The sequence below is a fragment of the Pelobates fuscus genome, chromosome 1, assembly GCF_036172605.1.
Source record: "Pelobates fuscus isolate aPelFus1 chromosome 1, aPelFus1.pri, whole genome shotgun sequence".
NCBI classification, from domain to species: Eukaryota; Metazoa; Chordata; class Amphibia; order Anura; family Pelobatidae; genus Pelobates; species Pelobates fuscus.
The window spans coordinates 98,287,339-98,313,222 of record NC_086317.1 but is presented as its reverse complement, the minus strand read 5'-3'; the positions used below and the strand labels follow the sequence as shown (position 1 = coordinate 98,313,222).

Below are 25,884 nucleotides of genomic sequence, written 5' to 3'. Positions count from 1 at the left end.
TTCTTAATGAAAACTCCAGCCATTAGAGATTTACTAAATCCATTTATATGGGGATATTGAAAAACCTGGGATGTGGGATGCCGGAGTGAATGCTGATGTGGGAACTACTGCTTCAGACTGCCGTGTTACCTCACCCCCATAGAATTTATGGTGGGCATCTAAAATATTTGCAAATATTAAGAAAAGTTGGATAATGGCACTTTATACTTTTCGTTCCAGTCACAATCTTCATAGAGGGAGTTCTTATCAAAACGTATCACCCTCCCAAAAAAACTTTCAGGACTTTCAGGTCTTTCAGGACATGGGATCTCAGTCACTAGGCTTCCTACATGGATGTGGTTTGAGTTTTGCCTCAGACATACCTGTAACATCATTTTTGTCTAACATTTATTCATATGGGGCTTGATTGACTTTTCTATCTAGACTCGGGGGCTTTTTTCATGTGCCAGGCAAAACTCAATTTGTTGCCAACGTATACCAATTTTTATTTAAAGTACTAATTATAAGAGAGAATCATGTACTCTTAAATTACCCTACAGCAAGGATTATACGATTCTAGAACTTGTTCTTTGTAAGATGCTTTGTTATATTGTTAGGTATTTGGCAGTTGCAGTGAAATTAGAACAAAGAGCTGTGTGAAACGTAAACACTAAGGTTTAAATACGCCAAGCTTTTAACTCCATTAATCTGAATTTTAGCTAAATCCCTTTGTACATAAAACTGAGTGAAAACGGATTTGGAAGCTGCTGTAAGCAACTGATTTAGCATCTGTGTACAAGTTCAGTTCTATACCAAGTGTCCCCTCAGGCAATAAGCCTTCTATAGAAAGGCTTCCTCGCTACACCTCAGTTTCTGCCATTGATACAATCTGACCTAGCTACTTTGGAAAAGTGTTCACTGAACTATGTTCCCAGCAAAGGTGTCTGCTTGTTCCTGTTAGTAGATACCATGTGGATTTAAAAACAGAGCTTCACTGATTTAGGATAAGTAGCAGCCGACGTGTGTTATAATGAGGAAAAAAAGAAAAGATTTAGATGTACACAGTTTTACTTTCCACCAGTATATCAATTTTTCATAATTAAAACAATAAAAAAAACGAAAGATTCTTTTATTATTTCCCTTAAAACAGTGAAATGTAGAGGGAGACTCTCAATAAAGCAAACTGCTTGTCGCACCTGCGCAGCATTTTAGCATCCGTGAAATACATTCAGCTTTATTGCTTGCCTCCATCTGCACTTTTATCTGTATTTAGCAATATGCAGAATTGTCTGAATTTATAATGATGTTGAAGAGCTGTTCATGTTTTTATCAATTCCAAACCTGCGTGCAGTTAAACAGAGACTTCGAAAAACAGAATGTAAAAGAACACAAAAAACAGACACAAGCTTAGCAGCATGTCCTCTGGTTAATTCTTACTCAAATGAGTTTTAGTTTACTTGCTCCATTACGCAACGATCCTTTACTATTTGCATATCAGGTTCGACCTAACCAGCTGGGCATTCCAGAACTAAAATCTAAGAAAGGTTTTCTCTGTGGTTGTGTGGTCAAGCAAATAACCCATATGACTATGGACTGAAAGATCTGAAACACGTTGTAAGGGTTCCAGTCCTGCAGGAACGCATGGTAACGGTGTTCCTGCACTTTTCCCACAGAAGGAATGTCGTTCCCGTTAGTAGTCCTGCAGGACAGAGGCTCTATAATTAGGTGATTTAGGCGACCGCCTAAGGCCTTGCGCTGATTGGGGCCTCGCAGGTGCCTAAATCCCTTAGGGCAGTGTGACATGTCGAGTCCTCAATCAGAGACCGAGGGCCCGACACAGGAGGGGTCCCGGCGGCTTGCCCTTTATACCACCGGTTGCGAGGCCCCTTCACACCGCCTGCCCAGGGGAGAGCCAGCCTCCTGTCTGCAGCTCCGCCAAGTGCAGGGTTGCAGACTGAGGTGTCCCCCTACCCACTTACAGACCCCCTACCTACTTTACAGCCCCCCTACCCACCTCACAGCCCTATTATAGCCCCGTACCCTCTCACAGCCCCTGTACCCTGTCACAGCCCCTACCTTCTCACAGCCCCTCTACCTTTTCACAGCCTATCTACCTTCTCACAGCCCCCCTACCCTATCACAGCCATCCTACTCACACCTTGCCACAGCCATCCCCACCCTGTCTCACCACACACCGTCACAGCCACTCCCACACACTCTGCCACAGCCCCACCCAAACCCTATAACATCCCCTCTCACATACCCTGTCACAGCCCCCTCACATACCTTGTCACAGCCCCTCACACACCATGTCACCTCTCCACACACACACACCCTGTCACTCCCACCATACACGCACCCTGTATGGGAGGAGGTGGATCTTGGGTGAGTTGCCAAACTTTTTTCCCCAGGACTTGACCTCTGGCCTGGAGTATGTGGCCGCCACCTCCAGAGATGCTCCGTCACCAGCAGCCTCCAGACCATACTCCATTGATGAAATGGTGGGACTATTCTCCACTTCCTGCCATAAAAGAGGTTGCAGGCAATGATAGGCTAAGAATGTCAGTTCAGCACTCCAGCTAATCACTGCCCCAGTCCTTGGTATGAATTGGTGTGGCGCTAAATTGAAGCTATATTGCCATATCGTAATTAGAGGCTGGGCTGCAAACGGCAGGGTACCAAGCATTTCTGCTAAACAGTGAGTAAACTGTTTATCAGTTATGTGGGACCCAACACCCACAGAATCCAGCCACTATAACTACTTTCATCAGTTGAAGTGATTATGGTGCCTACACTGCTCCTTTGTTGAAACATGGTTATCTTTAAGCATCGGCAATGCTTGGTTGTCTATAAATTTCAACCTATAATGTAATTAAAAAGCCTGAGAAGGTGTTTAAGAGGGGTTCTCTTTTCTGTTAATTTAATTAACCTATCTCCCCCCCTTTCCCTTTCTCTCTGTTTACTCCTGTCCCTCTGGATAGGCAGCTTGGCATTTTCAGCTCTTTAGCTGATCTTATATTCAGTTTTTTCTGTGCCTATATGTCTTTTACTATATGTCTCTAATATAGACATTTAGATTGGTTTCCAGCCTTTACCTTCCTCTTGCTGATTTTTTCTATATTTATTTCCTTTAGATTTATTAAAGGTAGGGCTTCCTTTTTTTTTTAGTTATTCCCTTCCCTAGTTCACCTTCTTTCTATTTGTTTATCGCCTTACTAGTGGGTTACCCCCACACAGAGAATAACAAGTGGGTTTCTCTTAGGAGCTACCATCTGGCCCCTTTATCTATAGGGTTCCTTTTGGACTTGCTCCTTTATTTTATGCATTTCCTTTATTTTATGCATTTCGGTTGTTACCTTCTACATGGCAAGATTATCAAGTAACTAATAAGTTAGGCCTAGTTTTAATCCAATCAAGTTTTCTGACTTTGAATGGACTAACTGAATTGTATACTGTTAAAATAGTTGCAGAGAAAACTAATGAAAATAAGCAAAAATATATATTTCAAACAGAAATTAATCTTTTATTTAATGTACGGCCATTCTTTAGGTATGTTGTGTTCCTCGTTTACTTTACATATCGGCATAATGCTGTTTTTTAGAGTGATGTTTTAAGTTACAAAATCTGTCTCCTCTCTCCCTTCTGACATCATGTTTTGGCTTTAGAAAGGTGTCAGAACGTGACACTGATATTTTGGCAGTTTCCCCTTTACAGAGCTGGAGGTGAAAGCTTCTAGCAATGGTAAAATGTGATGACATTTAGATATGACAGATATTTATCTTCGAGGCATATACATCATTTAAGCTTTATTTCTGTATTTTAAGTGGTGTGAGAAAACAAAATGCATTTTTGGGGAAATAATGTGCTATTAGTACTCCATGAGCCTGAAGGTAGCAACTTAATTTATTGGAAACTAGAAAAGACATTCAGCATTCCGCATTCCAGGGATACTCAGGCTGGAGATGATCCCCTTTTTATATATTATATACATGAAAAATATAAAAAAATAAATAAATAAAAAAACATGCTCACCATTCCATGTGATTTATACAAAGGTCCATGCAGTAAATGCTCTCCAGACTTGGCAGTTGCTGACTTTACCACTGATTTTAGTGATCATGGTGATCAGATCCCATAAACTCTTGTTTAATGGAGGTTTTTGGGATTTCTTGATCAGCAGTCAGCAGCAGTCCCATTGTATATAATTGCTGCTAATGCTATTAGCAGCCCCTACTTATGCTTTTATTATTTAATAAATGGATCGAGATGTGCTGTGCATGACCATAACTTTGGTTTCTTCACAGGAAGTTGAGAGGAGTGTAACTTTGATTGGGTGGGAGGGGGTGGCGGGGTAATTGAATACTCATTTGATTGGTTTACACAATACTATTATTAGGATTGGCATGGCAAAGTGTATGCTACTTTGTGTGATCTGAATGAAGGGGCAGAATGACTTTTTTTTGCAAATACACACACCTTGACACACAGATACATACACACATTCTGGCACATACAAACACAGACACACACCGGCACGTACAAGCACAGATACACACACATTGACACACAGATACACACACACACACACACAGATGGCTCTACTAAGCCCTTAGATGTCCTATATTTCCTGCAGATGCATCCTTTGATCACCCAAAATAAATTTTGATGGAAAGAATTAAAGCTGTAAGTCATTATTAGGGCTGTATGCACATGTGAAATGTGTATAAAAAATATCTCTTCTAGGGGGCGGAGCTTGACTGCCAAGGAAGCCAGACGTGCTCTGCTAGAGCTCCTGCAGTCGGGCCCCAATAAAGCGAGATTTACACACGGGCCACCCATCAATGAGACCGCAATACATACTCACGCTGACAAGGGGTCTTCGATGCACCGGAGGATACTCGTTGTGAGCCTGTCCGGACACGGTACGCCCTGATAGTGGCCGGCGGCCTACACAAGCCTGAGCTCTGGAGAGACGGCCGCTCTCCGAGCTACTTCATTTGCGGTGTGATCCCGGTGAACAAAGCTATCTTCTCTCCCCCCCCCCCCCCCCCTCTGGACCGGCGGGGGTTATCCCGGTATCCACTGGCTGGCACCTCTGTCGACCCTACACAGCTATTTCACCACGACGCCTGATCACGCTGACTCACCTAAGATGGCGGCCAGGCCTCTGCTCCACCAGCCAGGCCTGAATCAGCCGGGCCTGAATCAGCCCATGGAGACACAAGGAGGTGCGGCTGAGTATGTGCTGGAGCGCATAGATGCGACCTTTGCTGCTTTCTGGGCTAAACTGGAGGCTCTTATTGAAGCGACACCAAATGAATCTAGTGAAGGTGAACAACCCAGAGAGTTACTCTATAGGCCTGCTAACAGCCAAGCGGGTCCCGCGGGTCATCCTGCTACACGAAGCGGCATGCACACGCATAACCACCCCCCCCGCAAGGCTAACAAAGCGAGAAAACGCAAGAAGCGACAGCTCCTGCGACAGACCCAGCAACACAGACGCTACTACCCACCTCGACCATGGGGATCCGGACTCCCTCAGCAGGAGCAGTATGACCCAGAGGTAGTCCCAGTAAGCTGCATGGCTCGCAAGAATGTAGGCCCATGGAGGCCACCATCTTCCCAAGTTCGACGCCGCACACAGAAAGAGCAAGGAGGGGAGGCAGAACCCGGTACCAAGCTACCTCATCAGACTTGGACTCTAAGCGGCATTGGCTGAATGTCCGGTTTGGGATCATATGCAACCACTCATTCCCAGCCTAGCCAGACAAGAGACAGGCAGATTCTATTCTACCTTATACTACATTGTAAAGCCGTGTTCATTCAATGTTTGCACATGTCATACTTCGCCTCTATGTCACTCCTCTGTTTACTCTTTCCTGACATGTGCGCCTCGCTAACCCATTTAAATGAGAACCTTAACTATTGAAATACTGATCTCTCTAACATAAAAATGGTCCTGTTTAACGAATGTCACAACTTGTATTGCAAATGTTCACCAATTCACCTGATGCCGCTGTTGTGGCGCACCAAGGTTATTTGTTACTAACGTGCACAACAAAAATAAAGAATAAAAAAATAAAGAAAAAAAAAAAAAAAAAAAAAAAAAATATCTCTTCTAGACCGGGCACCGCATCGGCAGACTAAGGCCTACTGAGGGAGATGGTGGAGAAAGGTGGCCGCTTTCCCGCCGGACGCACGCAGCAAACAGTGAGCTTGGTGCAATACCTCCCACACCCCCTATGGACCGGTGGGGGTCATCCCGGTCCCCGCCAGCCGGAGAACCCCGCGCCCAGCACCCTCCACATGAGCCCGCGACATCTCCTGGCAAAACGGGGGAAGGGGCCTCCAAAATGGCGGAAGCTTGTCACTCAGCCCGGCGAACCAGACAGAGACCTACCAGGTCAGACTCTACCACACTGCCCGCGTTGGGAGAGCTGACCCACACGCAACCATGGGTAGAAAAAGCTAAAACAGACCTGCAAACTCGCAGTTCCACCATAATGGCGGAGGAAACGTGGCTCCCGCATTCCAGCGACATACTCACCCGACTGGACAGACACTTTCAGGCATTCTGGCGGAAATTGCGGAGCAAATTGTGTCCACCCACACCACCACAGCGTTTGAAAGCTCTGCGGTATCCCTGCACGACCAAGCCGGCACGGCCACGGGAAACAGACCGGAGAGGTGAGAGCCGTAAAGCACCCCCTCGGGCCCAACGAAAATACAAAAGCCTGTGCCACCTACTACTGGCCTACCCAGGCCGAAGGCCAACCGGGGTGCTACCCCGAAACATCGCCCACACTGGAGGAGGGTTCGCCGCCGCACTCAGCGGCCGACTACCAGGACCCCCTGCCACTCCAAAAGGGAGAGAGGTTCGGCTCCACGTGAAAGCCGGATCTGTGGATCTAAGATGTCGGCCCTTCTGATAGCCTGGGGCGGAGGGAAGGATTTACCCTGCCTACACCGAGCCACCAACTCTGATCCCAACCCAGACACCTACGACACCCACCGCGAGCAGAAGAATACGCACCAAGACCCAAGGGACCTACCCGGCGGTCAAAGCACGACCCTGAACATACGCTTTTAGGGGAATATACCCAGATACCAGTAGACATCGGGTGAACTGATCTCATGAACTGGGACTTACTACAGGCTACCGACCACTTACCTTCTATCTCCACACGGTATCTGCGGACATAACACTCTAACAGTTTCCCCCCCCCGTGCCAGTCATTATTGTTTTACATTGCACATGTACTGTTTCCAAAGCCTACAGTGATAGGTACTGAGAGCGAACATCCGGATCACTGAGTAACTCAGCTGTATATTGTTTGAATTTCTACATATGATTATGCTTATTTCAAATGCCAGCTAACTTAGCATGCTTCACTTGCACTTAATGTCGAGTTGCCTATGAGTTGTACCTCTCGTTCTGTTACTTTTATCACTGTTTCCCCTAGCTAGACTAATCTGGGCATATAAGGCCCTTAAAACGCTTGTTTCACAGTTCGCCTTTCTCAGCGCCTTAGCTTAAATGTTATCCTATTCTTTAAAACGGTGCTGATGTATCTGCTGCATATTATCTTATTTTACTTAGCGCTGACGACACAAAAGTTTAACGGAGCTGGTTAAAATTATGAAACTCTCGTATCTTCACCATATAGTTCGACAAAGCCTGTAAACGTTATAATTATACATTGATATCTTACTTAAGTCTAACCATTGATCACTGATTGAGATTACATAAACTGTGCCAAAAAATACCTCGGTACTGTACAGAAACACAGGCTCATTACGGGGTTTGTAAAATAATATTACACTAATCAGCCACAACATTAAAAACACAGACAGGTGAAGTGAGTAATATTGATTACATTGTTACAATGGCACCTGTTAAGCAGTGGCAAATATTAGGCAAGTGCACAGTTAGTTCTTGAATTTCATGTATTGGAAGCAGGTAAAATGGGCAAGTGAAAAGACCTTTGACAAGGGGGAAATAGTGATGGCTACACAAGTGCCTGTGACAACCCCTGTAGACCAGAACAATAGAAAAAAGTTGCCTGCTTTGATGAATCACATTTTCTTTTAGATCAGGTGGCCGGGTGCGTGTGTATCATTTACATGAAGAAGAGATGGAAGTAGGATGCACTATAGGAAGAAGGCAGGTAGGCGCAGGCAAAGTTCTCTTGGGAAATGTTGAATCCTGGCATTAATGTGGATGTTATTTTGACATGTACCACCTAACTAAAGATTGTTTCAGTCCACGTACACCCCATTATGGCAGTGGTGTTCCCTGATGGCAGTGGCCTCTTTCACACTGCACAAATTATTCATGAATGGTTTTAGGAACATGACAAAGTGTTCAAAGTTTTGCTTTGGCCTGCAAATTCCCCAGATTTTAATCTGACTGAGTATCTGTGGAGTGTTTTGGAAAACAAATACGATGCATGGAGGCCCCACATCACAACTTGCAGGACTTAAAGGATCTGCTCCTAATGTATTTGTGCCAGATACCACAGGACTGTTTAGAGGTCTTGTGGAGTCCATGCCTCGATGCATCAGAGTTTTTTTGCCTTTCATGATATTAGGCATGACTTACATGATATTAGGCAGGTGGTTTCAATGTTGTGGCTGATTACTGTTTAGTCCTTGCTGACTAAATCTCAAAATGTAAACATAAATTAAATATTACTATTTTTAAAGCACCAATGTATTCCACAGCACTGTACAATAGGGGTGTAACAAACAGGTAGTGAAAAAGACAGTTTGGACATGCAGGAACAGAAGGTGCTGGGGACCTGTGCAAATGAGCTTACAAGGGTAAAAAATTAACAATCAACAGCATTATGTATAATAAACTATACATCAATATGTGACGTTTTTTCCAGATATATTATTACTTTGAATATATTACTTTGAATAAATTTTCCTTAATTCAACAACTCTTATACCACTTTTTTACAACCACTTTTAGCCCCTTAACCCCTTAAGGACACATGACATGTGTGACATGTCATGATTCCCTTTTATTCCAGAAGTTTGGTCCTTAAGGGGTTAATGCTGGCGGACTTAACAGGCCAAACAAACCCTTCAGGTCCATGTGATTGTGATGATATTGCGATCACATGGCCACAATAGCAGGCTTTAGCACTGCCTGTCGGGGAACAGTCTGGGTTGTCAGGCAGTCTCCCAAAATGAAAAAAGTTAAAAATGAAATAGTAATTAAAGCATTCCAATAATTTGTGATACATATATTATATATGTGTAATATATTATAAAATAATTAAAACATTAGGTGTGTGTGTGTGTGTGTAATTTCATTCTAACTGTATTAATATATACATATATATATTAATATCAAAACTACACTTAGAATGAAATTAAATTCTTTAATATTTATATTCAGAAAAATGATTATATACACATAACCAATCTGGCAAATTGCAATGATAGATGGGCAAGCGTTTGTTACTAAGTGGCTACTAAAAAAGACTGGCCATACCCCATTTTGAATACCCTGGTGTAACGGATCCCCTATACTCTGAGTGAGTATATGCGCTGTAGTTCTCCCAAATCCCAAGTGAAGCTGTGATTAAAGCTCTGAGCTACCCAAACATCAGCCTAGACTAGATGAAGGGTACAACAGGAATGTTTTTTTCTGGCCAGATGGCCTGCTTTTATACACATCAGGGTTTCAGTCAAACAGGCCCATAACACTCCCACAACACGCTCATGAATTTCTGAGTCAGGATGACTAAGAATAAAAACAAAACATACATAAAATATTAAAAATACATATAAGACCTATAGGAACTGCCACAAATATTATATTGTTAAATAGCCCTGATCTGAGCACCCAGGTTCTCCAAATAGTGCTCAGATCCATGCAGTTTATGGGAAACGCCACAGTGTTAAAGTTCTGACCAGCTGCACACATGGTTCTATGCCCAAAACAGATCCAGGGCGTTTGATGCTTTTGCTGGTCAACTTTCGGGAGCTCCTGTGGTCGCAATATGGGGTACTCTAGCTGGATCTTAGGTAGCGTTTGTTCCCCTTATTCTCAGGCACCTTACCTCCAAAAAGAAATCCTGGCGGATTTCAAAGTGGTTCAAAACAGTGAACCAAGTTTTCCGGGAACCTCATGGTCACCTCATGCCGAAAACAGTTCCATAACATTCGCGGCTAAGTCCCGCTGAGGTGACCGGGAACCCACAAAGTCCTCATGCCGAAATTAGTTCCATAGCGGTCGTTGCTAAGTACCGCTGGGAGTATTCGTGAGTTTGGTTCAAACTCAGCCGCCAAAGAGCCAGCTTTCGGTTCCGATCGCATGAAGGTGCTGAACAAGTGGCACCCAGGGCAAGCTACTAATGGCAGTTGGGGAGATTTAACTTCTGAACAGGGTCTTTGTATAGGGCCCATAGTCGATGGGCAGGAGGCCAGCTTCTACACTCCTCCATGAAGTCGTGGCAAACATCCAGGGCAAGGAGCATTTGTCACACCTAGGTTGTCTACGTTTGCAAATGTTGTGCAATGATGGAGTTAATTTTCATTCTTGGGCTGCCATACAGTTTCAAAGGCAACATAGGCCCAGCAAACCAATCTGGCAATTTTCAATGTGAGGCATTACAAAGAGAACCTATACCATTTGCATATCAGACTAATCCCAACCATAAGGGCAGTCCAAAATCGAAATGCCAGCAAGTTTTCTCTGCACGACAAATATAGAAATCTTGGACGATCATTTCGGCTTTCTTCTTATGTCCCCTATATTTAACAAATGTGTATTTGTGAGGTGTAAAAAAAATAATTTAATGGAAAAATCTACACTTCTTTAATCTGCAACTTGACGCCTCCATCTTGGCTGCCATTCAGTCATTTGTATAAGCTCTGTCCTTTGTATTTGGCAGCCAGCATAAAGAAAACACAGAGAAGAGGGGAAATTAAACAATTTCTACTTCTCCTCCTCTTCACTTGCAATATGTGTCCTGGTTTGACTAGTCTGAACGGGACTGTTGTGTCATTTGATAAACCTTTTATATTAATTTAGAAGAAAATGGAGCATCTCCTAAGAAAATGGTTAATACAAGTTATAGGTTATTTTCAGCGTTTCAGTTGTGTCATTTCCAAGGAACTGATGGCTCCCCTTTAACGTGGATCATTAAAGGACCACTATAGTGCCAGGAAAACATACTCGTTTTCCTGACACTATAGTGCCCTGAGGGTGCCCCCACCCTCAGGGTCCCCCTCCCGCCGGGCTGGATGGAGAGGAAGGGGTTAAACACTCACCTTTCTCCAGCGCCGGGTTCCCTCGGTGTTGGAGAATCTCCTCCCTCTTCTTCCATCATCAGCTGAATGCGCATGCGCAGCAAGAGCCGCGCGCGCATTCAGCCAGTCTCATAGGAAAGCATTCTCAATGCTTTCCTATGGACGCTGGTGTCTTCTAACTGTGAAAATAACAGTGAGAAGCGCGGAAGTGCCTCTAGCGGCTTTCAATGCGACAGCCGCTAGAGGCTGGATTAACCCTAAAGTAAACGTAAACGTTTCTCTGAAACTGCTATGTTTACAGCAAAAAGGGTTAATCCTAGATGGACCTGGCACCCAGACCACTTCATTAAGCTGAAGTGGTCTGGGTGCCTATAGTGGTCCTTTAAAACATTTGTATAAAATCTTTGTCTACTTTGTCCTTGTGAAAATCATGGGAATGGGTATTATTGCTGTGGAGATCTGTGATACACTCAGACCCACCGACAAAATGGAGCTCCTATAAAAGAGGGACATCAGGATAGAAAAGAGGGACAGAGGGATTTTGTCCCCCAAAGAGGGACTGTCTCTCCTATATAGGGACAGTTTGAAGGTATTCATGTGTTGAGAGATTTGCCTTCTCTTGTGGATTTTTGTCACTGGCTGTGCCAACCCTGTCAGAATGTAGTTTAAGACTTTTAGAATGTCAAGCTTTGTAGAGGCTGCACCCTATCAGTATTAAGAACCCTGTGTGTGGAAACATTCTGGAAACCTATCTGGTGTCCTATGTGTTTTTTCTGTTGAAAATGTGGTAAGTGAATGCTGGCGTGGTTGAGTAATTGGAATTACTGAATATGATTGTTCCATGTTTGTTACTTAACAATAGAATGCAGTCCTGTAATATTTTGACAGCTTCAGATGAATAGTTTTTGTTAGAGTTACATTGCCAATGTGTCTTGCAGCAAAGCGTGGACTTATTAATCTTTTGCTGTTGCTCAGAAGTTATTTAAGGTGAGCACTTTGTTCCTTATACAATCCTGAGGCTGTTAGAGTTCACTATCACCACTGGAACCACCAGGGATCGCAGGGAATGCCCCCCCCCCCCTCCCAGGCAAGAGTAAGCAGGGAGGGGGATATGAAAATAATTATTTGTAAATAAACAAAAATATTATATATTCATGAATTTGCCCTCCCACACCACACAATAACTCCCCCCAACACACATTGCCCCCCATACACACAATTGCCCTTTGTACACACACTGCCCCCCCCCCCCCATACACACACACTGCCCCTCCATACACACAAACTGTACCCCTCACACACAATGTTTTTTTTACAGTAAGAGCAATAAGGATATGGAATTCTCTGCCTGAAGAGGTGGTTTTATCAGAGTCCATACAGATGTTGAAACAGCAATTGGATAAAAACTTCCAAAAACATAACATACAGGGATATAATTTCTAATTAGTGGGGTAATAACTGCTTGATCCAAGGAGATATCTGACCGCCATTTTGGGGTCAAGAAGGAATTTGTTCTTAGTTTGTTGCAAAATTGGAAGCGCTTTAGAATGGTTTTTTTGCCTTCTTTTCGATCAACAGCAAAACCATATGTGAGGAAGGCTGAACTTGATGAACGCAAGTCTCTTTTCAGCTATATAACTATGTAACTTAGAAAAATGGCCTTGGATAAATAGTAAAATATTAAGGGCGCCTTGAACCTAAAAAGTTTGGGAACCACTGCATTATACTATATTAAGATATCATCCATTGAAGTATTACCTAATATGTCATCATTATAAATCACTATGTTACTGCTATGATATAATGAGCAATGTTCTTCCTATTGCTTAGTTTATAAAAACAATGGAAATTATATTTACTTAGACTAAACATTGGGATCTTTATTACCGTATATACTCGAGTATAAGCTGACCCGAATATAAGCCGAGGCCCCTAATTTTATCCCAAAAAACTGGGAAAACTTATTGACTTGAGTATAAGACTAGGGTGGGAAATGCAGCAGCTACTGGTACATTTCTAAATAAAATTAGATCCTAAAAAAAATATATTCATTGAATATTTATTTACAGTGTGTGTATAATGAATGCAGTGTGTGTGTATGAATGCAGTGTGTGTATGAGTGCAGCGTGTGTATATGAATGCAGTGTGTGTGTATGAGTGCAGTGTGTGTATGAGTGCAGTGTGTGTATGAGTGCAGTGTGTGTGTGTGTGCAGTGTGTGTGTGTATGAGTGCAGTGTGTGTGTATGAATGCAGTGTGTGTGTATGAGTGCAGTGTGTGTGTGTATGAATGCAGTGTGTGTGTGTATGAATGCAGTGCGTGTGTATGAATGCAGTGTGTGTGTGAGTGCAGTGTGTGTGTATGTGTATGTATGCAGTGTGTGTGTATGTATGCAGTGTGTGTGTGTGTGTTGCAGTGGTGGGGGGGTCGGCAATTTTATTATTATTTTTTATTATTTTTTTTTATTATTTTAATATTTTTTTTCATTATTATTTATTCTTCTTATTTTTTATTTAATTATTATTATTTCATTTATTTTTTCATCCCCCCTCCCTGCTTGCTAGCTGGCCAGGGAGGGGGGCTCTTACTCCCTGGTGGTCCAGTGTCATTGGTAGTTCAGTGGGGGGGCGAGGGGGGCTGCAGAGAGCGTTACTTACCTTTCCTGCAGCTCCTGTCAGCTCTCTCCTCCTCCGCGCCGTCCGGTCAGCTCTTCTGTCAGCTCACACTGTAAGTCTCGCGAGAGCCACGGCTCTCGCGAGACTTACAGTGGGAGCTGACCGAGGTGCTGAACGGACGGCGCGGAGGAGGAGAGAGCTGACAGGAGCTGCAGGAAAGGTAAGTAACGCTCTCTGCAGCCCCCACAGCCCCTGTCTGTATTATGGCAATGCAAATTGCCATAATACAGACTATTGACTCGAGTATAAGCCTAGTTGGGGTTTTTCAGCACAAAAAATGTGCTGAAAAACTCGGCTTATACTCGAGTATATACGGTACTCAGTTTAGGCTAGAACAGCCATTTGTGTCTTAACTAACTGTTTGGGGATCTGTAAGATATTGGCTAGGTAGCCTTGAAATATACATTTGGGGTTTTCACATTAAGCATGGATGATGATGATCTGATTCAGATTCAACTTTATTGTCACTGTACCATGTACCATCAGGGGAAATCAAACACAGTTGGCCTCTGAACAGATATGCAGCCGTAAGTTAAAATACTATTTTAAAAAGTTTACTTCCAGTGTGAGCTTTACAGTTAATAATACTCGATACCACAATTCCCTAATACTTAAGAATACAATCCTTCTTCATTGCTACCAATATCAAGCCTAAAAATACATCGACATTATAATAGTGCCACCATATAAAAATCCAACACACAGCTCATAACCCCAATCTAAGTAAAAATTTAGTGTACCAACTGCCATTCGGCTAATACTCTAGTGCAAGAAGAAATACTTAATCCTGGTAGACCCCTAAAAAGTTTGGTGAGAGACAGGAGACAGAAACACAGTGGTCATTCACACAAACTGACTGTGTCACCGGAGAAAAGATGAGTAATTAATTTATTTTTGTATTTGTTTTTATAAATTTTACACAGGGTGGGGACTTAATTGATAAGGGGCATCAGGGCTGTAGCGTTAGGAATACAGATGTGTTTTCCCAACGCAACAGTGTTCCTTTAATTTTTATCCTCATCAAGAAGAGAGCAAAATTACATATATATTTACATTCCAGGGACTAAACACTCTCACATTCAGGGCTCTAGAACTCCAAGCCCACCCCTAGGAATGTGTCTGTCAATGTACATACATATAACCCATAGAAGAGCCCATTGCCCATAATATGATGCTATATTAGATATTCTGGTGGGACTATTTCTTCTAAGTAAGGAAACCAATAAGGATCGAAAACTAAATGTGACATTTTTTTTTTGGTTTATTATTTTTCTAAGCATAAAACTGGTACTTTTTGAAAAAAAGATATCTGATGTACGAAAAGCCTCTATATCGAACAACTAAAATGTGTTTCCATTATATTTTTCAAATGTTTCCTTTACAGAAACATGGTACTGTGAAGATGAAGGCAATGTTCATCCTTTTAAAACGCCCTTCAGGAAAGCACTGTCCCTTTTTTTTTTTTTTAAACACTGGTCTTTACACATATAATCTATAATCATTGTCCTATCATTTCCTCTTTTGAAATTCTCTAGACACTGTAATTGTATGGTTAGTGTGCTCTTTAAATGGAAGGCCAATGTGATAAGTACTGTCTACTTATTTTAAATGGTTTGGGTCACAGACACATCGGATTTCATGTTTTGAGTTTACAATAATTGTTCTTTTATGAAAGCTTTTTTTGGGTGATGTTGCTCGTGGAGAACATCAATGAGTTGGTACAACACATGCAAGGAATATCAACTAGATAAAGACTATAGACAAAACTAAAGACTGGGATAAAAAACAAGGAACGAGATAGTGAGGTATGCCACGAAAAGTATTGTAATACAGAAGTCAGATATGAATATTATAGGATAGATGATTGACATAAGAGTCTCTGAACCGTAAAATAGATTCCTCAGCTGTCTGCTTCAGAAATCAACCATAACCAAAATGCCTTTGGCATATCCACATGGATAAAACGACATTTTCAAACCCACACAGATGAGGAGGCTTTTATGTCATTCCACATAGATGTTAAATAGATATCAGCTAATATAATGTGGAATGTCAAAACATAACCTACTTCAGAAGTTATGTAACCCACGGCATATCAGTTATAAAACATATAAGAAAGTACCACCACTAAGCAACTATCGTTGGTTAAGTTATATGTAACTAACATCACATTATAAAAGGTGATGCTCAAATGTACAAGTTACCTTTATTTGAACTGCAGATAAAGTTATTTGCTATGATTTCCAAGTTCAGGTGAAATGTTTATGATTATTAATGAAATGGATACTAGAGTTGCACCATAGATAATTTATGTTATATCATGGTATAAAGAGTTTTATCAGTATATTATTAACTCCATTTAAAATATGACTGCTATTTTGGGGTCAAGAAGGAATTTGTTCCTAGTTTGTTGTAAAATTGGAAGCGCTTCAGACTGGGTTTTTTTTTGCCTTCTTTTGGATCAACAGCAAAAACATATGTGAGGAATGGTGAACTTGATGGACGCAAGTCTCTTTTCAGCTATGTAACTATGTAACTATGTAAAACATTTAGGGAGATCTATAGCAGAAAAACAGTTTCTTTGAAGTTTAAATCTTGTGTTCGGGTGTGTTATTATGTAGGGCAGTTAAATAATTATTCCAAGCACCATGAGCACTTCAGTGATTTCAAGTAATCATTGTGCCTAGACTCTCCATGTGCAGCTTTTCACTATGTACTTACAAAGTTTAACCCCTCTACTGCCTCCCCCTACTTTGACGTCGTCATTGGGTCTTCATTAGAAAGCCCAGAACAATGTAAATTCCTTGCGGCAGGCCTCCAATGGGGTTCCCCCCCCTCATTGCCCACATTTTCTCCCTTCAGCCAACCCTCCCTGACAGATGTCCGGGAGGAGGATCGAACTGCAGGAAGAATTTGGTTGCTATACCAGTAAGGTTTAGCTCTGTTTTTTTAAATTAGGAGGCAGACCAGCAGGGCAAGGGTTAGTCTAACCAAGAACTGCGTTCCATGAAAACACTGTTTTTTGCTTGGAGTAACAATTTAATGAAACTGGATTTAATTTTGTTCATATTTTAGTGTTTTTATACTGGTTTCCATTTTGTAAAGCAGAAGTTCCGCTGTCATGTACAAATCGCCCCAGCACGTCCTACAATGTTACAGTTGTCATACATTATATATTAGGTTAGATGCTTCAGAGAAAACCTGTCAACTGGGAGATTCAACTGATAACCAAACTAGAATTAAGCTGCTATACAAACTTGCAGACAAAGTACCAAAATCATGTATGTTTTCTCTCTTATCTTCCTTGTTCCTTGGGGCTTTCTAGTGCCTCTGAATATCCTTTCTTCTACACAATAAGTGTGTTAGTGTGTGTGGTCACTTTGTAGAGAGGAGAAAATGGCTAATTGCCCAGGCATAGGGGGGAAAATGTGTTTAAGACCTCAAAGGGCTTGATTACGATGGACCATGATGCTTATAAAGCAAATCACGAAGAGCTTATATACTGAGGCCCCATTCATCGATAGACATAAAGACAACAATCTCTCAAAAGTGGACAATCTCATTGTATTGGACAGTGACAATTTGTCAGCTTTATGGGTGACTCTTGCTGTGTGTTTTTTTTCTGTTATGTACATTGTATACATTTATAGTGTGATACACGTTTAAAATTGCAGTGAGCTGATCTGTAAACATTGTGCATCTTCTCCAACAGTCACAACTCAGAAATAAAGGTATGCTTATACACATTTAGGAAGTGGAGAGTATGACATTGTGGTGAGTAGTTATATTGAGCAATGTAAGGGGTAGAAGCCATACCATAATTACACTAATGACTCCATGCAATCACAGGTGTGGAGAATCTACCTCTTCACGGCTAATAATGTCCCATAGCTAATGAAAACTACTTTTTGCAATTACTGAACATACAAACCTAATTTTTGAATTTTTGCTGACCTGGGGTGTCAGAGGTAAAAAAAAAAAAAATAGGACTTTAATCACTATTAAAACAAGATTGAAACACAAAGTGACCACAAATGAAAAGCGGGAGCAAATAAAAACGAACAAATGCCAAATAATTAAAATAAACAAATACAAAAAAAAATGTCCAAGAGAAGTCCTTTTTTTTAATATTTTTTTAATATTTGTTTATTTTAATTATTTGGCATTTGTTTGTTTTTATTTGCTCAATAAATCAACTACTTCACCATGTCCGTTCCAGAACCTCTGAATCTGCTCCAAAGGGTGGTGTCCTCTTTCCAGACACCTAAGCTGTTTTACCCAGAGCCAGGTACTTGGGCTCTGGATAAGGTGAGCAATCATTTAAAGACATATACTTTATATCATATTTTTAAACATACTAAACCAGATTGCTCTCTATTGTGTCACCTTCTTGTCTCCCCATACTGAGGAAGAAAACTATATCTTTTCAAGGGGCAAGTTCCACCAGATGGCACATAAGCAAACGTGATTTGAGCCTATCCTATATAGGGCTCTTATACATGTGAGTGGAAAATTCTTTAAATTATCTTCAGACATAACAGCTCACACTATTGTTTGTCCCCCCCCTTTTAAATGTATTTTATGTATACATGTACCTGAATTGGATGTAGCATATGTGTTACCATTAAGCCAAGACCTATTACCCATTGAAGGGGTAGGTGTCCAGTTTATACAACATACGCTCCACTCTTGAGGTGAACTGCTTTTGGCATTTTTCCTTTATCTTTGGTTCTACTAATTTGTGGTGGGTGAGAGGGACGCTCACCAGAGTGTTGCAGCGTTTCTCTATTCACCATAACTACTGTGTAAGCGCCTTCATCACACAATTCTTTGCTGTATCTTCTTGAACAAAACACAAGTATTGTTTATATACAGTAAGGAAAGCGGAGTGACTAGTTGCCCTGACCAATAGATAAAGAGAAAGATAATACTTAACTTTTAATTCTATATAATTGTAAAAGGTATACCAGAGGTATGACCGCTAATTATTGGTAGCCAAAATAAACAAAAAATATATTGATAATGATAATAATACATAAAGGTATGGGTATATGTACAAGTGTAAAAGACACATGTCACATAATATCTATAAATGTGAGCAAACAGAAAGTAGAAAAAAAAGAAAGTATGTACAGAGTAAAGAATAGTAAATGCTAAAGTTGACCCTGCATTGTCAGTATAATTGTAAGAGGTAGAGCATTGTATCAATAAGTACATGTCCAACAGAACAACATGTATCCAATGTGAGAAAGATGCAACATTGTATCTGATGTAATTGCTGCCAACCGGCGAAACGCGCATCGGGGCTTCCTGTGGTTATGTTGATCTCTCTCCATACTGAATATATCCTGACAGCCGGCTGATACACAGGACGTATATTGTTTTTTGACCACTCGTTACTTTACTTATGTACCCGGGTATTGATTGATAAACAGCAGTGTACAGCTCCTTAGTGACAGCCAGATTTAACCTTCGAAGGTGCCAGGTGCCTTCGAAGGAACAGCTTAGGACTTATATGAGCTGTATACTAATAGGACTTATGCTTTAGTTTTTACTATTCTAATGATTCTTTTCACAACTCTATAGGATTTTCTATTTTCGGATGTTACATTAGGTATTGAGCACTGTTTAGTCAAGGGTCCCCCCTGGCCCAGCACAGCAGCATTTAATCACACACTATGTTTTCTTTTTTTTTTTGTGAATATATTTTTATTGAATCATTTTCAACGTCATGACAATGTAGCAAACTCATCAGCGTGGACTCGCAGGTCCCAACAGTTGGTCAGGTCTTCTAAGATAACCTAACATGTAGAACGTCTGTCTTAAATGCAAGCATTGGTGACTCGCAGGTCACCCCATTACGTATTGGGTATATATTGGTGGGACTCACAGGTCCCGCAGTATGTGTGCCCTAGGTGGTGGCCCAAGGCGGTCCCCCTTTACGCCTAAGCAATAACGGGCTAGTGTGGCATATGTGTCTAATAGGAGGGTTGCTGCCATATTGGTGGTAGTAGCACCCAGAGTCTAGGGAATCTACTAGGGCGGGTGCTGGGGTTGGAGTGTGTTCTTCCCCGTGGGTGGGGATTCCGTTCCCTGTGCCCTGGGTGTGTGTCTGCTTACTCCTAGTAGGTGTGCTTGCCCCACCGTTGCTGGGGGTCTCCGCTCCGTATACCCTTCTTTGGACATTCTACGCTGTGAGCCAGATCGTGTGCATTTGCAGCAGTACTAAGTACCTTGAAACCGTCAAGGTGTGTCTGTGGCGGGCTCAGAAGCCTGAGTGAGGTGTTCCTTTACTAAGTCTCCTCTCTCCAACCTCGTGTGTGATACCTTTTTACGCGCTATGTTTGACTCTGCCTAGCGATAGTGCCGTGAGTCGTTCTCCCAGCAGTCGCGCCCTCGCCTCCTGGTCCACGGGGGGGGAGGAGGGGCTGGTAGGGGTGGGGGTCATGTCCTGTCAAGTCTGTGGATAGACTGGGTCTGTTCGTTTAGGTCAGTGGAGCATAGCTTGGAAGTCCGGGCGTGCAGTGGTCAGTAGCCAGTGTGTCCAGATCGTCAAATAAGTCTGTGATTTCCCTTCTGCCATCAGGGATAGCTCCTCCAGTGTTCTGAGTTCCTCCATGCGTCGGTACCAAGTGTCTATGGGCGGTGCAGTTTGTTTCTTCCAGTAAATGGGGATGAGGCTTTTAGCCACATTGAGTATTCGGATTGTGAGGGATTTTTTGTAGATAGATGACTTTGTCTTGGTGTGGTGTATGAGGAATGTTGCAGGTTCCTTCGATGGGGGGGGGGGGGTGTCAGTGAATCTCTTAATGATTTGGTATATGGATTCCCAGTAGGGTTGGATGAGTGGGCATTCCCACCAAATGTGGAGGTATGTGCCCGTGTGTCTAGTGCATCTCCAGCAGGTTTCGTCTATAGTGGGGTCGTATATGTGGGTCTGGTGTGGGGTGCGGTACCAGAGGGCTAAAATTTTATAGGCCGTTTCCTGCGTTCCGCTAGACAGCGTGCAGTGGAGCGTAAGGGTACAAATCTTGTCCCATTGAGGTGGTGTGAAGGATGTGCCTAGTGCTTGTTCCCATTTTCCCATAAAGCTTGGGGGTGGTTGTCTGCCCTGTTGCATGAGCATGCCATAGAGTGTGGAGAGGCCCTTAGGTAGGGGGAGTGGGTCCATACAGAGCTCCTCGAATTGTGTCAGTGTTCTAGTGGTGTTGTGGATCTGAAGCAGTGGTTGCATGAACAGTTTCAGTTGTCTGTATCGGAATTGTATCATGAATGGGTGGTTTGAGTTCCCGGTCATGGCCTCTAGTGTCTTGAGGCGGCCACCTGTGGTTGCGTGGCACAGCCTCGGGACCTCTCGATTCAGGAGGCGGACTAGTGTTTTCGGCTCTTTTCCAGGGGGGAAGGTCTCGTTGTGGGTCAGCGGGAGCAATGGGGAGGGTGTAGTGGTGAGAGACAGTCGTGTGGCTAGTTTGTGCCACACCTGTATGGTCGCTTTGATGAGGGGGTGTGGGGCTGCTAACTGCCTACCCTGTTGGTCGTCCAGCCAGGGGAGGACTGCGATAGGTCTGCCTACCTGTGCGGTCTCCACGTCTTTCCACAGTTTAACAACCTCTGATTTAGTCCATTCCATGATCCGTTGGATGTGTGTGGCTCTGTAATACCCTTTGAAGTCAGGGAGGGCCAGCCCTCCCTTTTCTTTGGGCAGCGTGAGCACATCATGTTTTATTCTGGCTTTCAGTTTCTGCCAGGTGAATCTGAGGGTCATGGATCTGAGCGAGGCGAAGAAAGCCTCTGGGATAGCACAGGGGATGGCCTGAAAAAGGTACAGCATCCAAGGCAAGACGTTCATTTTGAGAACTCCCACCCTGCCGAACCACGAGAGCCGAACCCGTTCCCATTCAGTGAGGTTGTTCTGGATGGTGCGCAGCAGCGGTTGAAAGTTCGCCTCGTATAGCTGGGCGAGGTCCTTGGTGATCATTGCCCCTAGGTATCTCAGGGAGGAATCCGACCACCCAAAGGGGAGGTCCCTTCTCAGCACCGTTTCTGTGCGTTTTGGGACGAAAATGTTCAGTATCGTGGATTTGGAGAAGTTTATTTTGAAATTCGATAGTTCTCCGTATGTCTCGAATTCCCTCATTAGAGTCGGCATTGCCGTTTCAGGTTCGGTGACGAAAAACAATAGGTCGTCCGCATACGCTGCTACGGAGTGCCTCTTGTTCCCTATCTTCAGCCCCGGGATGAGTGGGTTATTCCGGATCGAGTTCAGGAAGGGTTCCAGTGCGAGTATGAACAAAAGGGGTGAGAGTGGGCAGCCCTGTCTGGTTCCATTCCTGATCGGGAAGGGGTCTGTGAAGGCTCCGTTCACACACACGCGGGCTGTCGGTCTCGAATATAATGCTTTGATCCAGGTCATCATGAATGGACCCGTCCCTAGCTCCTCCAGTACCTGGAACATAAAGTCCCAAGATATCCTGTCGAAGGCCTTCTCCGCGTCCGTAGAGAGCAGGAGAAGGCCCTCTTTGCTGGTGTTTGCGGTGTGGATCAGGGCTAGCGCCCTGATCGTGTTATCCCTAGCTTCACGTTGTGGGGTAAATCCTACTTGGTCCCTGTGTATTAGGTCCGGGAGAAAGGCTTGCATTCTCTGCGAGAGCACTTTTGTGAAAAGTTTTAGATCGCAGTTGAGCAGGGATATTGGCCGGTAGTTGGCGCATTGTTCAGGGTCTTTCCCCTCTTTGGGGATCAGGGCGATGTTTGCTTCCAGGGTTTGAGGCGGGATCTGCGTCCCGTCTCTAAGCGCATTGAGCGCTACCAGGAGGCGGGGGAGGAGGAGCTCCGCGTACGATTTGTAGTACCTAATAGGTAGACCGTCAGGTCCCGGGCTTTTGCCGGGTTTGGCCGTTTTGAGGGCCCATGCAATTTCCTGGGCGGTGATTAGTTCATCCAGCTCCGCGCTTGCTTCTTGTGTGAGACGTTTGCCTATGCGGGGTTCTAGGTATCTGGTGATTAGTGCTTTCTTGTCCGCTAGTGCATTGTCTGTCTTGTGTGGTTCTAGGCTGTATAGGTCTGCATAGTAAGTTCGTATAGCATCTGCCATGTCCCGTGGCATTCCCTGGATCCTCCCCTGTTTGTCCCTGATCTTGGGGATATATGCTGCCGCCCTCTTTTTGGCTATCATGCGTGCAAGGAGGGTGCCACATTTATTAGAGTTATTATAGAAAAACGCTTTGGTGTGTATGCATGCTCTGTGATAGTTGGCATTGAGGATGGTAGAGAGTTCCCTCCGGAGTGTCGTTAGTTGTGCCCCGTCGGTCGGGAGATGGGTCTGTTTGTGCCTGTCCTCTAGTGTGCGAATTTCGGTCAATAAGGTCTGTAGTCTGGCGGCTTTTGCCCGTTTAAGAGCTGCACCTTTCGCTATGAAGTGTCCCCTCATCACACATTTGTGAGCTTCCCAGAGGCAGAAGGGCGTGACGTCCGGCATGTCATTGTCTGTGAAATATTGCGTAAGCTGCGTTTTGGCTTCTGTCAGCACCACGGGTCGTTAAGGAGGGAGTCGTTGAGCCTCCAGCTGTTACATGTAGGTCGATATAGTGGGGACGTCACTGTCATTAGGACTGGGGCATGGTCAGACCAGGTTGCCGTGTCTATGGCCGTCCGTCGGATGTCTGTCAAAAAGTAATGTGGCATTAGGAAATAGTCAATTCTCGAGTAGGTTTTGTTGGGGGTCGAGTAAAAGGTATAGTCACGGTCCGTTGGGTGTGTCGCCCTCCAGCAGTCTACCAGACGGGCGTCGTGTAAGATCTTGTCTATGGCTGTGAGGATGTGGCGAGGCAGCGAAGAGGTGCCAGTGGACATGTCAACTGTCGGTCTTAGGGCTACATTCAGGTCTCCCCCTATGATCAGGCAGCCTTCGGCAAACCTCTCTATTGCCTTGATTGTGGAGCGCAGGAAAAGGTGTTGGCGTCGGTTAGGGGTGTAGAGGCATGCGAACGTGTAGGGTTTGTCAGCTATGAGCCCCTTGACACAAATGTATCGGCCTAGCTTGTCACTGAGGGTGTCAGTGGGGGCGAAGTGCAGCGATTTGTGGATCAGTATCGCAGTGCCTTTGGTTTTCCCCTCTGGGTTGTTACTAAAGAAGCCCTGGGTGTATCGTCCGTCTGCGAGCTTAGGGGCTTGACCCTCTTTAAAGTGGGTTTCCTGGATTAGTACTACGTGTGCCTTTTGGCTATGGAAATGACGTAACGCGTTCGAGTGCTTCTCGGGGATGTTTAGCCCCTTAGCGTTTATGGTCAGGAGGTTGATCTCCGCTCGCCTGTGTGTGGCCTGGGTCGGCATAGTAAGGGCACAGCTGCGTCGGTGGCCTGGAGGGGCGGGCGGGGTAGGGGTATTGAGTGAGTGGGGGGGGGCGAGAAGGCTGTGGGAGCCGGTCAGCAGGTGTAGGGCGGGGATTCGCCCCTCCCCCCGGGGGCACTTCAGGCGAGGAGCGCGCAAGGCTATAAATAACAATTTCAACAATAACAGTAAACAATAATACAATCTCAGTAACCAAGTGTGTAAAAGCAAAGGTAAAGGTGTGGGCAAGGTAGGAGTCGGCTCGACCGCACCTGTCGGTCCAGCCGAGTCCCTCTGCCGTGAACTGTACACCCCTGTCCGGTGGGAGCGTGGCCTATCACCCCGTCTCTCCCTAGGGTTAATCCCTTCCTCTCTGCCGTGGTTTAGAGGGTGGCGTACCACTAAAGAGTGCCCTTTTCGTGGGCGGTGTGTATGGAAACCTTTCTTGTCTGGGATCACCTGTGTCCTCCGCCACTACCCGTATAACAGTGGATACAATTGGCCCCTGTAGTGTCAGCAGTTGGGAGACCCTAAACTCGAGCACCTTAGCGTACCCTGGGCGTGAAGCCTGTCTTGTGGGGTCAATGTGGCCCAGTCTGCCTGTAGGCGTTGGTGTGATGTCCCTGTTGTCCCTCCCTCTAGGCCATTTGAGCTGTCATAGTTGCGGGGGGGGGGGGGGGGCGGTGCCATTCCCGGTCGGGTCGTTTCTGTGGGACCCTGGTTCCCTGTCATCACATGGTACCTGAGAGTTAACTATAGTGGGTCAGTAGGGGCCGGTGGGGTGGCAAGTTACTTTCCCAATATTCTCGATTGCACTGGACCATTCAATTACGGTGGTGATATCCCCCTTCCATAACCTGTTCAGCCATTTAGCCGTTGCCTCCCGCCTCACCCCCCTCCCCAAAATGTCAGTGCAGTCACATGCCAGTTCGTGATCACCAAAAACCTCATAGCTGGAGGCTTGGAAAGAGTCAGAAATTCTTTTGTGGCGGTGCAGGCCTGTTCCCTTTCCCCCATGTCCCGATACCCACCCCAAGGATCTCAGTAGACCGTGGATTGTAAGATCTATGTGCATGGCTCGTGTGTGTGGGGTTGTCTGCCCCGGTGTGTGTGATTATAGTTACGTGTCTTTTGTGTCCTTTCGCAGCCTCGGGGTCGCCTGGCATAGCTAGCGGGTTGCCCCGGCCGGTCTCACGGTTTCCATTCGGGTCCTGGATCGTCTCTGCGGCTGTGGCTGGTCTTGTGGTGGCGGTGGTGGGCCATTATAGAAGTCCAGCGGGTCTGGCCATCTCAGGTGAAGTGGTGGCAGGTGGAGTTCAGTTGTGAGGTCCTGTAGGTCTTGCGCCGTGCGTATTGGTCTAGGGCCGCTCGTCGTGTGTGCGATCAGGCCTGTCGGGAAGGTCCACCTGTATCTTATTTTCTGGGCGGTCAATGTTCTAGTAAGCGGTTTCAGAGCCCTGCGGTACCCAAGGGTGGCTGGAAAGAGGTCTGGGTATAGTTGAAGCTGGTGACCGTCGTGGTCGAGCTCACCTCTGTTGCGGGCCTCATGTAAAATTTCTTCTTTCAGAGCATAGTTTTCTAGGCAGCAGATCACGTCTCGTGGAGGGGCATCAGGCGGGCCTCTGGGTCTCAGT

At 44.5% G+C, this 25,884-nt stretch overlaps 1 protein-coding gene across 2 annotated transcripts in view; it reads left to right on the top strand.

The window, feature by feature from the left end:
- The window catches only part of SRPX (sushi repeat containing protein X-linked), a 125,299-nt gene that overhangs the window by 23,101 nt on the left and 76,314 nt on the right, over positions 1 to 25,884 (top strand). The gene's annotated exons all lie outside the window — the stretch shown is intronic.